Source organism: Orycteropus afer, unplaced genomic scaffold, assembly GCF_000298275.1.
Source record: "Orycteropus afer afer isolate SDZICR_OR568_19922 unplaced genomic scaffold, OryAfe1.0 scaffold00080, whole genome shotgun sequence".
NCBI lineage: Eukaryota > Metazoa > Chordata > Mammalia > Tubulidentata > Orycteropodidae > Orycteropus > Orycteropus afer.
In genome coordinates, this window is record NW_006921667.1 from 771,066 (window position 1) to 771,530 (window position 465).

Below are 465 nucleotides of genomic sequence, written 5' to 3' on the forward strand. Positions count from 1 at the left end.
GCAGCTTGAGTAGACAAAGCCAATTACTATAATGAAATGCACAAGGATCTGGAGTATGAGAACCAAAAAGGAAGAACACGCTTGGCATTTCTCAAACTGAAAAAACTGAAGAAAAAATTTAAGCCTCGAGTTGCAATAGTGAGAGATTCTATGGGCAAAATATTGAATGATGCAGGAAACATCAAGAGAAGATGGCTGGAATAAACAGAGTCACTGTACCAAAAAGAACTGATCATTTTTCATCCATTTCAGGAAATGGCATATGATCCAGAAGCAATGGTAATGAAGGAAGAAGTCAAACCTGCAATGAAAGAACTGGAGAAGAACAAGGCTCTGGGAATTGATGGCATACCGATTGAGATATTTCAATAAACAGATGCCTCATTGGAGGCACTCACTCAGTTATGCCAAGAGATTTGGAAGACAGCTACCTGGCCAACTGACTGGAAGAGATCCATATTTGTG